This window comes from Paroedura picta, chromosome 4, assembly GCF_049243985.1.
Source record: "Paroedura picta isolate Pp20150507F chromosome 4, Ppicta_v3.0, whole genome shotgun sequence".
NCBI classification, from domain to species: Eukaryota; Metazoa; Chordata; class Lepidosauria; order Squamata; family Gekkonidae; genus Paroedura; species Paroedura picta.
Genome location: NC_135372.1, coordinates 37,280,658 through 37,295,811, shown reverse-complemented (window position 1 = coordinate 37,295,811; position 15,154 = coordinate 37,280,658). Strand labels below are relative to the sequence as shown.

The window sequence follows — 15,154 nt, the reverse complement described above, 5'->3', positions numbered from 1 at the left end:
ACTCAGTAGATACATGAAAACCTGTTGGCTTATACCTTTCCCTGTGCTCTCAGACCTATTCCTCTAGCATCACTCTCTCCCACATTAGAGCTCTGCTCCTATAGCTCATGCATAACTCCTATGATGGATTTCCCAATGCTTTTCTCTTTTAGCAAATGACTAACAAGATTGGCTCAAGCTGCTGGGATAAAGATCTCTCTAATCAGCATACAACTATATCTTGAATGACTAATGGAGTTACACAGTAAGCCAAATATTTTCTCCATTGAACAATGCCTGATTGTGAGGGTCATTTTGGTCAGTCTTCAAACTCCAGGCCCATGTTTATCCCACAAAATGGAACTCTACTTTAACTGCATGTGTCTAGACCAGGCTTTCTCAACAAGGGTTTGGTAAAACCCTGGAGTTTCTTGGTGTCCTTGGAAGGGTTTCCCAATATATGATTTTTAATTTGCTAAACATTTATCAGGTGCTATGATCATATATGGCCATGTTGACTTCCCCCCCCCCCCATAGCCAGTGATGGGCCTGGGAGGGGAGGGGTCCTTAGTGGGCATGGACACAGCTATGCTTCCCAACCATGTTCTGCACAATTATGCCATGTCTGGGATTTCTTGAAGACTGAAGAATGTTTCCAGGGGTTTCTCAATGGTAAAAAAGTTGAGAAAAGCTGGTCTAGACCCTTGCTTCCTCTTCCCTTCATCTTTCTTTCTACGAGAAATGCCCACCCATGTCCTGGGCCCACCCCATTGCCTGATAACTTCCTCATGGATGGCAGTGTTGGGGCCACCTTGGGCCACAAGTCCCTCCTTAAGTTCAGAGGAAAGACCGTGGGGGTTTACACTGGCCCAGGCAGCTGTCATGTGGCACGCCAGTGTGGGGGATTGCCCCACTGGGCTTCAGCATTCACATGGACTACCAGGCTTTGCCATCCTCAACCCACAAGGGTGGGCATCGGGCAGGGGGCACCTGGGGACATCAGCAGACCTCCTATGTGTGCAGCAGGCCCTCAGCAGTGGTGGATAGGACAAGAGTTGTAGCCTTCATGGCTCAGTGATGCAGCTTATGATCACCTACCCCTCCTTGCCCCATAACAGATATCCTGTGAGGTGGGTGAGGCTGAGCAAGTTCTGAGAGAACTGTGATTGGCCCAAGATCACTCAGCTGGTTGCATGTGGAGAAGTGGGGAATCAAACCTGGTTCTCCAGATGAGAGTCAGCCGTTCTTAACCACTACACCAAGAGTCTGGTTATTGATAAATCTGTTTTGAGGAGCAAAGTTAATATTTGTAGATGAGAAAAGATCCCAATTACTTCAATAGCAAGAGTGTTTAAACCAGGCTGTTATTATGCTTTTGTCTCAAGGAGGATTAAAATTTAGACCAAAAAAAGTGGTGTTTGATGTCATGGTTTGAATAAAACAGACAAGCTGTATTTCAGGACATTGTTTGAGAATGTTTTGAAGCCTTTCCAAAACATACAGGAAGAAGCCACTGTCAACCAAGTTAGCAGCTGTCCCTTCAGAGAACAGAAGTTATGGTTACAAAGCCTTTTTGCCCAGCTGTTGCATATTGGATGACATTCCCATGAAGCATACTTCAGTCTCTCTCACACTGTCATCTTTGTGATCCTTTAAAAATAATCTCATTAATATGCTCTTACTAATTCAAAATCAGTTTGGTACATAATGGATGATTTGGTCAAATAAAAGGTATTACAGGATGGCAAAGAATGGCATTCCTACACTTCACATCGACAGAACCTTTTTATATTGAATATATGCATCCCAAAATGGCTAAATTATAAACTCATTTATTCAAATTGAATTTAGAATTGGAATGCTAACCTGAAACCCGGAATAGAGTTTCTTTTTAAAAAAGAGTTTATATTGAAAGGGTTTTTGTTTTGTTTTTAGAAACAAAATTAAAAACTACAATTCTAAGGAGGAAAAAAGAAAAGGTAAAGTTACATAAAAGAGTTCCGATTTTCTCTATGACGAATAAAAATAATTTTTTTTTCTTATATATCAGTTCATTTTTTTCCTTTTTCTGCAAAAAGTCTATAAGGCATTTCCAATTAATAATAAATATAGACATTGTCTTTGATCAAAGAAGTAAGTCCCATCATCTTTGCCAACCAATTCTTTATTGTGGACAATGTTGAACGTTTCCATTTTTAGCATATAATAGTCTTGCTGCCATTGTCATATATAAAAACAAAGTTTCATATATTTCCTAGTTGTTTATCCATTAGCCCCAAAGAGAAGCCTCTAGTTTGATTTGTACATTAGTCATAAGACTCTTTTGGATTAATCAAAGTATTTGTAGGTAAATGTAAAATTCACATTAAAATGTTATAAAATGGGGGGTGGCTAAAGATGGCGTCTTGAGGGGATTGCAGCGCCATTACTGGAGCCTGATAGGGGTCAACTGTGGAAGCAATTGGCAGAAAAGAGGAGGGGTACGCAAACCCCACCTCATTTTTTCTACCCAGGAAGTCCTAGTGAACTCTTGGCGCCGTCTCCAATCCTTTATGGAGTTCATCTCGCTGGATTACAAAAAAATGATGTTTTAATATGACAGTTGTTATTTATTGTTTTTATGTATGCTGCTACACTCTCTGTGCATTCTGGGAAGGGTGGGTTAAAAATAAATAATAATTATTATTATCCAGGTTTTTTTAGCCTTCTTGCATATCTACCATACATGATAAAATGCTCTTCATGTTCACATTTCCAACATACATTCAAAACATTTTTATCCATATTAGCTAATTTATCTGGTGACATGTACCAAAGATACATTGTTTAATAAAAAATTCTCTTTAAGACTGGAGCTAAATGTAAATGTAAGACCTTAGAATAGTGTTTCCATTGCTCCTTTGAATGATACTGCATTTGTAATTGGTTGCAATGTAGCCCATGCACACCTGGGAGGCACAGAACTCTGAGTGCATGGCTACAAGGACCAGTATCATGTAAATCAGCCATGTGTATGCACAGTGCAGAAAGGCCCCCTTATATATAATCTGAAATAATGTCATCACAGTGTTAATAAGATGTCATGCTTATGTAACCACACATGGAAGGAGGGAACAAAGGAACACCACCACATTTCTGGGTGGACACCAAACACTCTCCATTGTCTGGGGGGATCATGGGTTTCCCCTAAGAATTTCCTCTATAAAGAGAATTGTACAATTGACTAGGTGATATGATTGGACTGTATGTTTCCTTCCCCGTGTGTCTGCCTGTCAAAAGGATCTCCATTTGCAAAAGAAGATATGAATCCCTCATACAAAGACCCCAGAAGTTTGGTAATCATAGGGTTCTTTCTATATATGTCCTCCATACAGTTGAGGATGTTTTGCTTCTTGGTGGAGGGGGAGTAAGGCACGATGACATCATGTTTAGCTGGTGCTCAGTGTGTTGATTGGCTCTTTCCATGTATACTATGATATCGTATGATATAGTCCCCAACTTCTCACTTTGAGGATATTGCCCACACCAGAGACTCTACCCTTATGGTAGAGCTATTTTGTATTTATTATTTTATTTATTTCTTATATTTATATACCACCACCACGACCCTTGTGGCTCAGGGTTGTTTACATAGAATGTCAAAGAACATGGAGCAAGTGCAGCTTAACACAGTATCAACGTTGAGTAGACAACAGTGGTAGCAGTAATATCAGTGCTTTCAATAGGTTCAGTAACTCTGAAATGACCGACCATGAGAGTCAACATATTAATGTTGTTTAACAGCATGGTTGGTCAGTTCAGAGTTCATGGGGAGGGGTTCTGGGGCCCCCAGTAGATGTTGTTGGTTCAGTTGACCTCAACCAAATGCCTGGCAGAAGAGCTCCATTTTGCAGGTCCTGAGCAACTGTGTTAGTTCTAGCAGGGCCGTGATCTCTTCTGGGAGCTCATTCCACTAGATGGGGGCCAGGACAGAGAAATCTCTGGCCCTGGTTGAGGTCAGATGAGCTTCCTTGGAACTTTACCTCATTTTGTATTAATCTCTAAGATCTAAATTTATATTGTTTTTATTGAGCAGGTTTTCTCACTGTTCACATGATTTTCATCTGTTATATTTTGGGGTTGGCAATGACAGATGTGTTTTTGTCGATGGGAAAGTTTACATTTTGTACCCTTCGAGCTCGACAGGCATTTGTTAAAATATATCTCTGGGGTTAAGTATTAGTGGGGCTGTTCTTTTATTAGTTTCACTGAGGTGCTTTGGGGCATGGAGGTGGCCTGATTTTGAAACAGAACTGGTTACCAACCTCCAGTTAGGATCTGGAGATCTGGAATTACAGCTCATCTCTAGTCTACAGAGCTTCGTTTCCCTTGAGAAAATGGCTGCTTTGGAAAGTGGACTTTATGGCCTTATACTCCCCCTTAGTTCCCTTCCCAGGCTCCACTCACAAATCACAAGTAATTTCCCAACTTAAGAGTTGGCTAACCCAACATATGGTAACATGGAGCCATTATGACCATTCTGTTCCATGATCTGCAATTGTTGGCAGTGTTTCAGTGGTCGTTAGTGTTGTTTGTTACTATGTTATCAGATCCTGAGGGCTGGGATTTTTCTAATTCTACAATTTTCCTGTTAGGAGAGCACAGGATATCAACTAGTTACACCAGTATCACACTGGCATTATCAGCATGCTGCCATTATAGGCCTTAGGATTGCAATGTTGATCTGCTTTTTGCTCAGTTAATTGTTCCAAACTGTCAGTATTAAATTCAGACACTAAAGGAACTGTCAGATGATTTTTAATTTAATAAGCAAAGTAACTGTTCAAAGAAATGACTTTTAATATGTTTTTTGTGACTTACTGGAACCCTTTGGAGGAAAATAAATGTTTGTCATTTGCCTGCTGATCAGTCAGCTAAGATTTTAGTTAATGATCTACTGATCTACTGGGGCTTGTAGGCCCCAGTTCTTAAAGGTGTGAGCAGAAGAAGATCGAAGATGTTGGAATCCTCAGAAACTGGCATTGATTCAGCCATATGTATTGTCCTGGCGAATGGAAAGATCGATCTGGCTATACATTTGGCCCGGGTTTGTGGTATTGTGTTGGTGTGGTTCCCTGCATCCATCCTCTTGCATTCTTACCAAAAGTGACATGACCAACCCTATTCTCTTGATTACCTCTCAGGAAATAACCATAACAATTAAAATACAGATGTCTGCAGGTTACAAGCATTTCAGTCTGATCCCAAACATGAATAAACTTATTGGGCTTCAAAAGGAAGAAAAGATAAAGAAAAACAAAGGGTGATAAACAAAAACAATGAGATAAAGAAAAACAATGAAAAGAGTTAAAAAGAAGGAATCGTGGGCAATGGACCGAAAGATAGTAAGGAATAAACACTGAAGGCCTGAGAGTGAAGATTATGGTTAGAGACAGTCTGCTTCTAATTTATTTATAGTGCAGTCTTGAGCAGTTACACATTTATAAACTTAGTGACTAATAGATTCTAAAGAGTCAACTTGCTTTAGGACCGGGCTGCAAACTGCTGAACTATCAAGTTAAATACATCTACAGTTGTATTGTCTCTGTAACCTATCTAGAAGTTGACAGTATTTGATCATTCAGAAGCAGCTCTTCATCATGGCATGCTTACATTTAATTTTCAACTTTTTTTTTTTTTTTTGCATTCAGAGACACCATTTTTTTAACAACTAACTATGAATTCACGGAACAGGTGCTTCTCACAGTAACTGGCTAATCACTGCTTGAGACTGGAAAGGGTATATGAGAGCAGATGGCATGGATTTAAGCAAAGGGACAGATGCATTTGTAGCAGAGAGCCTGAGGGATAAATCTCTAGAATTCTTGTGGCAGACACAATCATCACTTTGTTTACTTAAATGGTGAGCTGTGGCTATGTGTAAAGAGCAAGAGCCAGTCTTTGTTTGAGAACTTGCCTTCACAGAGAGCTGATAAATCCTGTTACATGTCAGTCCTTTTATCAGTTGAGGATACCACTCTCTGCAGCTTTCATTGAAAGGAACAGTGTTTGTTATAATTGCATGGTTCCCAACACATTGTCACTGTTTTTTGCCCTGTGCTGGGCAACCTGCAGGGTAACTTCATTGAGACAATGCGTATTTCATACTAGGGCTTTATCCAAAATTGGAGATTTTTTTGTTATAAATAATGAGTTGGAATATAATGTGGATATCTTGAATAGATTTAGCCCTTTAGCATCTTCACACTCTTCCCGAACGAGCCGACAGCAGGCAAGTGTAGAACTGGTCCACATCCTACCCGAGAAGGAGGATGAAAGACCTTCTGATATAGAGGACAGCTCTGATAAGGAAATTAAAAAATGATGCCAGCTGGTAGCCAGGACACTTTAATCTTTCTAAAGGCCTTGGATAATTTTTTTTTAAACTTGACCAGTTTACTCAATCCCTTTCACTGTCCAAGCCCAGTAAACTTACGGTGGTGGACAATAAACGTAACAAGTTCTATTGACATAAACAAACCTCCTCAATTGCCTATGAAGTAAAGGAGACATGGAATTTAGCTCTTCAGTCTCATAAAATAGCCTTGACCATTTACCATTTTAATGGTCACATTCCTCTGTGGGATGCCAAACATCAAGCTTTTTGAAACAAGGAACATGTTGGACACATTGATTTGACATCCTGCAAAACATTTAATTTCTTTGCTCAACAATGCAAAGTTCTCCTCATTTTCAAGACCTCCTAGATACCATCGCAGTTACTCCAACAAAAATCCAATGGGATTTTTCCTATGTGCCTTTTAAATATAATTATACCTGCCTTGATACCTTATGACATCTGTAATTAATGACAAATCAAACACAGCCATTCCAGCTGAGCCTCCGGGGAGGGCGGTATATAAGTATGATAAATAAATAAATAATAATAAATATCAAGATCTGATGGACTGGGCAGATTCTTCCACTCTTCCACATATCATCTCTACGTGTCCTATAGAACTCATTAAAGAGGATTCAATTGACTCTTTTGCCACTTTACCATTATCAGAGCAGACAGGAATCATGGACATGATATACTGGGTGAAATTTAGACTCCAGAGATCTAAGAGGGTAACATCACTGCAAACTACAGATTCCATTTCATCTACTAATAGTATGGATGCTAGTATCTCCTCAGAAACTATGGAGTTACAGGATGAGTAGAACCCTCCAAGATTGCCTGTCATTTGGAGTATTTGACCATAATGACTCTGAAGCCATCAATGGCAATATCAGAATGCCTAAATCCTACAATGGTTGTATTTTTAGTGAGCATAAAAGCATGACAGTGGAGCAGATTAATAAGACTTTGCATATTTATATCGCATATTTTATTTTATTGCCTGTTGCATTGTATGCTCAGACATCAATTTATTGTTTCTATCACTGTAAACCCTTCTGGCCCTATAGACAGAATCACTCAATAGAATCACTAGCTGATAAGTCCCCAGAAATAACAGAATTATTAGCCAAATTATTGGTGGCTGTGATACAAAAGGATAATTGGCTATGCAAGAAATAATTCTAGATCATGGGCATTTACCGTTGCTATAAATTACTGATTACTGAGCATTCTATGGAGGAATGTATAATTGGTTATTACGTATTTTACTTCATTTATTTATCTTAGATTATGTAATCATTATTAATAACTAATTAAATATTAATTACTTCTATATAGACATTGTCTTTATATGCCATTAAAGGTTTTTTGAATTTGAATTTGGTTGTATTTTTAAAGACATTGAAGGAATACTGGAGATAATAGACGAAACAAATTGACAATCCATCTCTTTCCTATCATGGAATAGCTCTCCCAATTTGATGTAGTATTTCTGCAAGACACATGAATGATATTCTTAATTTTAATGCTATAATAAACTGCTGTGCCAAATTTAAAGGGGGAGGAAGGCCCTTTGGGGGATTGGTGATCTTTGTCTCTACTAGCCTAAAGGCATATGTTATTAATTATTCAAAAACAAAAATAATGCATTTAAACAACAAATGTAGAAAATTTACCTGACAGATTAATAGGAACCGTATTGAGCAGGTTAAGTGCTTTAAATATCTAGGAACAGTTTACCAATATAATGGAAAACAATCAATTCACATACAAACTATAATGCAATCTGCTCAAAGAATTATAAATGCAATACTTAGATTTTTTTAGATCAAAAGAAATTGCATTTATTATGGCTGCAATCAAGTTATATACTGCTAAAACTTTAGCCCAATTTACTTATGAGGACCAATTAGGTCCATTCAATAACTTCAGTGCACTGGAGAGAATTCAATTGGGCTTTCTTAGGGCAACATGTAATTCCCACAAAGGCACAGCCCATGCTGTGCTTAAGCAGGAGGGTGGTCTGTGCAAGGTAGAAACAAAATTTTGTCTCATCATCATTAATTACTGGATTAAAATGCACCAAAACTCAACTGGACTAATTCCTTCCTTTCTCTAGGTTGTGCCATGTATGATATGGTCTACTAAGGTGATTAAAAAGAATAAGAACAAAAACAAGAAGAGTTGGTTCTTCTATGCTGCTTTTTTCTACCAGGAGTCTCAAAGTGGCTTACATTCTCCTTCCCTTTCCTCTCCCCGCAACAGACAACCTGTGAGGGAGGTGAGGCTGTTTTGCTCCATCAGAACACCTTTATCAGTGCTGTGGCAAGGCCAAGGTCACCAAGCTGGATGTATGTGGAGAAGCGAGGAATCAAATCTGGCTCGCTAAATTAGAAGTCATCACTCCTAACTATTGCACCAAGCTGGCCTAAATCCACAGCAACTTCTGGAGGTGGGATTAAGAAAGGCCAAGTTCCTGGTCAATCAGCGCCTCATTGATATTGAAATCCAGAGTGAGCTGGCATTTCTACCAAAGTTGTACTGTTCCCTAAAATCATGGACAGGAATTCCATGACTTCTGCAAAATTGAGATAGGCTTTTTCCCGAAATCACCTTCCCATCTGCTGTACTTTATGGAAAACTCAAACACTGGCCTATGGAGCTATGTTGCTGCCCATGTAGCGCTAATGTTACTGAGACAATTTCTCACATCCGGATCCATTGTGCTGAGTTATTTTGAGTTATTTTGCAAATGCCTATTGCTGGTCTAAGAGTGTAACAACAAAAACTGAATTGAAAAAAATTAAGCTAATGAAGAGTTTGTACTGAGCATGTGGAAAAGATCTGCGTATTTTTTATGAGTGAGCATCTTCTCCACAGCTGGTGGTTAAGTAGCCCCGTTAAGTAACTTTTTTGAAATTTGCAAAAACAAATACGAGTCTTTAAGGTACGTTTATATTTTTTCACTTTTATTTCCAAACAAAACAGGCATAAACAGCGCATTTCTTCGTTGACATTTATGTATCACACGATGCAATGGCAACTTGACAACTCCTCCCCGCCCGGCGCCCATTAGAATTAACGGAGTCGGGCCTTGGGGGGGGGGGTCTTTCCAATCTCGGGAGCGCGAAACGTTGAGTCCGTTAAACAGGCTCGTCCAACCGAAGAGACGGCGCGCGCACCCAACCCACCCGCCGCCGGTAAACACGCGCCCGCCCCTCCTCCCCCCGGGGTTGTTGCCTCAGAGGCCTCGGTTGGTTTCGGCGGCGCGCCTGCGCGCTTTTCCCCTTCCCGGCGAACGGAATTCCAGGCGCTCCTGGAATGCGCATGCGCTCCTTCCCCTCTTCCCTCCCTCTTCCACCACACTCACAATCTTCCGCGGGAGGGCGTGTGTGTGTATTGGGTGGGAGACGCTCCTCCTCCGTCTCCTCCCCTCTCCCCCCCCCCTTGCGCATAAGCCGCTGCCGGTGCTGAATGAGAGCGACGGCGGCTGAGGGCCAGGGAGGCGGACGGCAGCCCGCGCTTCGCCTTCTTTCTTCACCTCGCCTCTCCCTCCCCCGCCAGCAGGTGAGCAGCGGAGAGCGCGGGCGCCATGGTGACTCTGTGTGTGTGTGTGTGTGTGTGTGTATGTGTGTGTTTGTGTGGACGGGGTGGTGCGTGGTGTGTGGGTTGGCCGCCCCTCTGGGCGCTTCGCCCAGGCCCTTCCGAGGAACCGGGCTCTTCCCCCCCCCGCCCGCCCGCCCGCCCGCCCGCCCGCCCTTCTCCTTCCACCCGGTCCCTTCTCGCTGGCTCGGGTGGCGGCGCGTGGTCCGAGCCCCTCTCTCAGCGCCTCTGCGGGTGCTGCTGGGGCGCGATGCGGCTCACGCTTCCCTAAGGAAGTTGGGGGGGGGGGGGTTCCTAGGGAGCAGCCCCGCCTTGACCTGGGAGGGAGGGAGGGGGGGAAAGAGACAGCATTTTGCTGGGGACCCTCCCCACCCACTCATTCCCCTCCCCAGCGAGCACGTGCTCCGATAAAGCCTTGATAGGAAGGGAGTTGGGGATTGCAAAAGTGCCCTGGTCTTTCGAGATCCGTTTGTTTAGGGCTTTAATTTACACGCAAAGGACGGGGGTCTAGCGCCCACTACGAGTACTATTCTGTTGAACGCCTGTAGACCTTCTTAAATACTCCCTTGTCGATGGGCTGAAAATAAGCGACTTTTGACTATCAAACATTTAGTCTCGATATGTTTGGCAAAGGGCTTGATACTTTGAAATAGGGTAACCCTTTTTTGGGGGGCGGGGGCAGAAGCACCCTTGTATTCCTTTCTTTACTCTGTAGAGAAGTATGTATCCATAATAATCTGCCTACTTGGGTAACCATTCAGTGACAAAATGAATGGTTTCTTCTGCAATCCTGTACCACAGTAAATAAATTGTTTTATAGGAGCCACAGGGCTCTTCATTGTTGTTGTTTTGCTGCTGGAGACATCTCTGGAATTGGCCCTTTTGTCACCTTGCTGTGGAGGAAAGGTGGAGTGCTGCTTCCCTTGAGCTATATGTTTCATAGACACAAGTATGCGTGTATTCAGAACCCTTTGAGTGTGAATGAACTAATAAATGCTTCGCCGCATCCCCCTCACACCGTTTATCAATTTAGAATGATATGTATGCCACTTCTTCCAAGCCAGAGGTGGTGTTCACAGCTTAAGTAATTAAACTTACTTGCCTAATGTCTTTGGAAGGTATTAGCAATTCTTCATGCATCATAATGGGGACAAAGTGTCAATTTTCCTCTAAGTGCACTTAGTCCTCCTAATACTTAACCAAGGTGTAAGCAACTCAGAACCAAAAGTGCTAATTGCCTTCTTTGCCTTTTTACTATAGATTGCTATGAGATAGGTGAATTTCTACTGAGCTCTACTCCCTTTAGACCTACCACAGGACCTGCTAGGGTTCCTTGGATACTGTCAGCAGGCTGGGTTTGCACTATGAGCCCACCTGTTGCTGATACTTAATAGACAGCTGTAGATGTTCTGGTGGTCCCAGAAAACTAAGGGGGGGGGGAAACAAGACCAACTGCATTCTCTTAAACAAGTTTCTAATAATGTATTGTCTGTTCTCACTTTTCATGATGGACTGCTTTTCATGATCCTGACTTGGTGCCTGTTGTACAGTGCCTGGAATATTGTTTCCCTGAAGGACTAATGCCACCTAATTTGGAATCTCTAGTTTCCTCATGCAGACTACCAAGGGGTTAAGGAATCAGTGTTGTCATGGGTGCCATACAGCTTTTAGGGATCATCAGCTCTAGAATGGTGCAGGTGAGAGCTGGAAATGCTCTGTAGCAGAGGCCTACAGGGAAAGGCTCTTTTCAACAAGACTGCGCCCTGTCAAAAAGTCTTGCATGCTGTGTTTTGTTTCTCTGCATGGTTGGGCAGTTTAAAAAGGAACAAGGAAGCTAATAGAGGGTCTGTTACTGGAACAGACGCCCTGTTTTGCCTTTGCACATCTGGTGTGTGGGCTTGTGGGTGGGTTATGCAAGAAGAATGAAAAGGAGTGCAGAAGAGACATGCCCTCTATCAAGCATAGGGCAGCTAAGTACCAATAAGACTTTACCCCCCCTCAAAAAAAACCTCTTGTGAGATCTTAAAGACTTATTGTGGCACAAGCTTTTAAGTGCTTCATCAGATGCCAGCTGTGTTTTCATGAGAACGTTGCCAGCTGTGACTGCATGAGAAAGAAAACGGTAGCGTCAAAATGGAGTGAAGTGCAAGAGGTATGGACAGTGATAGTTTCACATGAAACTCAGTTGTGTATAAAGTAGATTCAAGCAGATAGCCTTGTTGGTCTGAAGCAGCCAAACAAATTTTGAGTCCAGTAGCACCTTTAAGACCAACACAATTTTATTTTAGACATCGTATCTGAAAAAGTGTGTCTGCACATGAAGGCTCATACCTTGAATAAAACTTTGTGGGTCTTAAAGGTGTATAACGTAGTGAATTAGCCTTAATTGCTGAATTAGATTTCATGGGGAAAATTCTAATTTAGCAATCCGAACTGGAATTTATCAGGATGTTTGCTGCTATCAAATTAGGGCTAAATTGGGATTAACTTAATTTAGCAAATCTAGCAAGACTATTGTCACCTGTTACTGCTGTTGTAAAGGGTCACTATGCTTCTCTTCTATACGGTTGAGCTTTACATAGAGTTATCTATCTATCTTTTGGATTTCACTGCCTTTTGGCCCAACATGTTTGCAGTTTCCTATTTCTCTGTTCCCATGTAGATATATATGTTAATTGATATATGTCATGCATTGTACAAGTGGGCTCCAGTCCATGCAAGTCTGTACCATAATAAATCAGCTAGTCATCAAGTTAGCACAAGAACCTTTCTTTTTGCTGAAAAGTAGCAAAACAGTATAGTTATTTCTAGAATTATGATGAAAGGCAGTGGGATTTTGTATCAGTTTTCTTTCACGTTTGGACCATAGGTGGGCCACGGAGGCTCCAGATATTTTACAAGGATGGTTGGTATGTGGATTGAAGTTTAGCCCATTTCATTTCTTTTGTCTCCAGTAAGTAAGAGGAAAAGTAGGCTCTATAAGCACATTCATTTAATGAATTAGAATGATACAAGATTGAATTCTCCCTCTCTGGTGTTTTATGCATGTTTTTTAAAATGTCATACCATTTTAAATTATTAAGAAAATCTATCACCAGTTTTTCAAGGTAAGAAGTTACTGATAGTGATGATACAGATTTAAGGAAATTCTGTATTACTCCAGGATAAAGACCCTAGTTACTTTCTGTGTTCTCAAGGTGGCTTACAGTAAAATACCATCAATAAAAGATACAAAAAAGCTATAGTTAGCAAGTTATTATAATGCATGCAAAACTAAAGGAGCTTAAAATACTTAGTGAAGCCTTTTTAAATGTCTTTAACTACTACAAAAAGGAGAATGCATGGCCCTTTAATGGGAGAGATGGGGGCAACGACAGAGGAGGTATACATGCTCGCTGTTGTCAACCATGTCTTCTTTGAAAAGTGGAGAACCCACAAAGATTACCTTAATGTCTGGACAAGACGTTATGGGAGGAGGCAGTCCAGACCAGGTGGTTACATAATGGTTGAGTAGTGGAATTAGTATGTTGATTTTTCTGGTAATTGAACTTTCTGAGCCACTGTAGAATAAGGAATTCCAGGATGGAATGTCATATTCAGAGTGGATAATAGTATGAAGAGCTTCTTCTAGGGTGTGTATGTGTTATATGTGTGACGTTTGGGGGAATAAACTAGGATGGTTGATCTGTAAGCAGAATGTAAACAACAATACATAGGAAAAATCAAATTTCCCCAGTAGACATTTAAGGGTGAAGTTGTGGCTCGGTGGCAGAGCACTCGCCTTGCATTCAGGATGTCCCAGATTTCTTGATGGCCCTGCAAGGGTTTCTCAAATGAGTGGGAGTTAATTAATTAATTTTTTAATATTCATTAGACATTTATCAGGTGATGTGGCCATATAACTTCCAGGGTTTCTTGAAGCCTGAAGAATGTTTCTGGGCTTCTCAACAGTAAAAAAAAATGAGAAAGTCTGCCTTCTAAATACTGATGCTGACGTGAATAACTTCTCCCTGACAACCTGAAGAGCAGCTGCCAGTCAGTATCAGCAATACTGGCCTTGAAAGACCAATAATCTGACTCAGTACAGAGCAGCTCCATGTTCAGTGCATGAAAAAGCTGAAGTGTTTCTGATTTTGTTCTTGCTTTTGTACTTGGTTTTTCTGTGACTAAGTAATACAGAATGCTTCTGAGTTTTGATTAAAGTGTCTTTTCTGAATATCTGTGATAGTGTATGAGGCTGGGTAGATTTTTGGCAGATTAGTTGTTGGAATAAGTATGTCTCCTTTGAAAAGGAGTTTATGTAGTTTATATCAGAGGTAGTCAAACTGCAGCCCTCCAGATGTCCATGGACTACAATTCCCATGAGCCCCTGCCAGCAAATGCTGGCAGGGGCTCATGGGAATTGTAGTCCATGGACATCTGGAGGGCTGCAGTTTGACTACCCCTGGTCTATATAGCGACTTGAGCACATTGCCTAACCCCCAGTTTTGTTAGCTAAGTAGGAAAGGCACCATCAGAGTACGGTGTTTCCTTTGTCCGTGTTAGTCATAGCCAATGAGTTCAGATGGACACACTGTCATTGATGGTATGGAAGCTTTTTAGAGAAGTTTAATTAGTCATTTAGGAAAACCTGGAGAAATCCTGCATACCAATCAGAACACTTTGCCACCAGAATAGATGTGCACCCTGGAGTGCTGGCATGGGTGTCTCCCTGATCATGTCTGGGTAATTCCATGAATGTAATCAAATTTGATTGATGGATGAATTTCTACTTAAAATCAAGACGGCTAAGGATTGAGCAATGAGAAGGACAGCTGGGCTACAGCAAGAGGTTGCCGACATTGTTGGGCTGCATTTACTGGAATTCATTGAAATACTGATGATTAGGAAAAGATCAAGGAATGTTCTGAGGCTGGATTGTTGAACTGGAGGTGTCCAAATCATGGTTGGGTGCAAGTGATTTTTATGTGAAAAATGCCGCAGTGCGCTTTCTTAGTCTACATCCCTGGGGCAGAGTTAAAAAGACCCCATCACTGCTGCGAATAGCTCAGTTGGGTGGCTTTGTGCTGGTGCAAGAGTGGCTCAGAAGATTTCTCTGCATTTATCATTGCCCCATAAGACAGGGGTAGTCAACCTGTGGTCCTCCAGATGTTCATGGACTACAATTCCCGTGAGCCATGGGAATTGTAG

The 15,154-nt window shown here is 41.4% G+C and overlaps 1 protein-coding gene across 2 annotated transcripts in view; it reads left to right on the top strand.

The window, feature by feature from the left end:
• The first annotated feature begins 9,690 nt into the window (after positions 1 to 9,690).
• The window catches only part of RALGPS2 (Ral GEF with PH domain and SH3 binding motif 2), a 133,146-nt gene continuing 127,682 nt past the window's right edge, over positions 9,691 to 15,154 (top strand). Inside the window, exon 1 of one of the 2 annotated variants that reach the window (XM_077332475.1) lies at positions 9,691 to 9,928. The gene's annotated coding sequence lies outside the window, so the exon portion shown is untranslated. The remainder of the gene's footprint in view (positions 9,929 to 15,154) is intronic. The other variant, XM_077332476.1, reaches the window with a different exon arrangement.